Genomic DNA, 2,361 nt, shown 5'->3' on the forward strand with positions numbered 1-2,361 from the left:
AAATGAAGAAGAAAAAAAAGAAGAGAAGGCAAAGATGAAAAGCCATCAGCTAAATCCTAAGAAAATCAACTTTTTTATCAACAAGGGTCTAGTTGCACTTTTGCTCCATCATATTTTTCCTTCAATGCAAAATTCCATTTTTATGACCATTAAAACCCAAATTATATTTAATTAAGCCCTCACTTGGCCTAATAACTTCAATTACAAACTGCACGTGGTCTACATACCTCTCAGGTAAACCCGAAACCACTAACCCAGAATTTTGGTTGTTACAATTACCATTAGGCAAGGGATAAATTAATTAAATTATGAAGTATAAAGGCTTCATTAAGTAAAAAAATAAGAATTTAATTAATTTTTTAAGAAAACAATGTTTAAAGATTTTTTTTTGACAAATCATAATCTAATCTTAATCCTACCTAGAGGGGAGGGGAAAGGGAGTGCTTCTGATTGATTTAAAACCCATGAACTAAGGGAATATAAGAGAACAAAGATAAACAAATTGACCAACCAACCAATATTCTTTCTTAATTTAAAGGTTTTACACCCTTTAATCTTTAATCTATTTATATCTACACTACTATAGTTATCTTCACTTTGATATGCTGACATATAATTCAATTGAAAAACAACCAAAAGTAATTAAAATTTGTATATTAATGGGATTATTTTTTAAACAATTTCTATTTAAGGGAGGAGAGGAAAATTTTATTCTTATTGGATATTGAACTCATAATTTAAAAAAGAGAAAAAGTGTCCATTTAGAACTTTTAAATAAGTCAATGTATTATTTTTTTTTTGAATTGTAAAGACAGCAAGGTTAGATTAAGCTCTCATGTAAGGGCGGCCATAGCAATCATGATTAAGCAGATCCAAGATAGACATCGATGGCTCTGTGTAAACGTGCAAACCAGCAAGAATATCAACTTGGGAGTGAGCAAGGGCATCCACGATCCTATTTGTCTCTCGGGGGATCCATTTAACTCTTATTGTCCATTGGCGTTCCCTGATATGATTGATTGATATTATCAAGGAGCAATTTGCATAGTGATCGTCATTTACGAGATGGACTGCCTCAAGGCAATCATACTGGAGATGAACGTGTCTGTAGCCATTTTCCCGTGCATGTCTCAGTCCTCAATTTATTAACTATATTGAAATAATGTAGTGAATAAAAATTACTTTATACTCTTATTTCACTTTTTTTAATTAATACATTTTTTATCCACAAAGCGAATCTAATATGAATGTAACGCATGAAATTAAAAGGCTTACATTATTATTGATTTAGTTTTTATCCATTTAATATTGTTACAGTCATTTTTAAAGGGTGTTGATTTGAATAGGAGCATGCATCAACTTCTATGCATCAACTTCTAATTTAGGGTTTAAATATGAGCAAATATAGTTGGTCGATTGTTTAATTTATTTACTTTAATTTTCTTATATTTTTTCAAGTTATAGGTTTTAGACTCATTAAGAGTCAATGGAAGAATATAAGAGAGACTAGTAGGACCTATGTTCCCTTAAAATTTAAAAAATTATAATTTAACCCTTAAAAGTTTTAAAATATTTAATTTGGCCCTTTTTTTTAAGAATTGAGATTAAACTTTAAATTTTTTTTAATGTTCTTAATTAAACTCTCCTATAAATTTTAAAATTCCTCATTGAGTATCTTAAAATTTAAAAAAAAATTAATTAGACCTTAAATTTTTGGAAACAAATATAAACTGAACCTTTCAAAAATTTTGAAAATTTTAATTTAAGCATCTTAATTTTTTTTAATGTTTTAAGTTACCCCATTTCCCCCTAAGTCTCTCTTTTCCTCCCTCTAATAAAATTAGGATTAGATTTCAAATTTATCAAAACGAGCTTTATATATATACAAATTGTCAAAGGGACCATTTTCAGCGTGCTTTTAAAAATCTTTGGAGCATGTTACTTGCTTTATTATTTTACCACCCTCATTGACTTTGGGGCAAATTCTTGTATTTCCTCCGTATTAAATTTTCCATTATCACGCCTGATTTGAAGGTTTTCGTCTCTCTTTTTTTTAATTATAAAATTTAAGATGCAATGTTGGCATCAATTGAAGATCCAAGATGAACGTTATATGATAATGTATTTTAATAATATAGGTGAAACAATCTTAAACGCTTCAATTCTAAATATTGGCATGATTTCTTTCCGGAAAAAAACTTTAAATTAATTACTTTGAATAATTGTTTTTTCCCCTTCTATACATGCTGCCATGCGTATCCATAAATTAATTACTTTGAATAATTGTTTTTTCCCCTTCTATACATGCTGCCATGCGTATCCATTTGAGTCGAATAGTCGCTTGCAACTTCACATGTACTT

The sequence above is a fragment of the Hibiscus syriacus genome, unplaced genomic scaffold (assembly GCF_006381635.1).
Source record: "Hibiscus syriacus cultivar Baekdansim isolate YM2019G1 unplaced genomic scaffold, ASM638163v2 tig00006731_pilon, whole genome shotgun sequence".
Lineage (NCBI taxonomy): Eukaryota > Viridiplantae > Streptophyta > Magnoliopsida > Malvales > Malvaceae > Hibiscus > Hibiscus syriacus.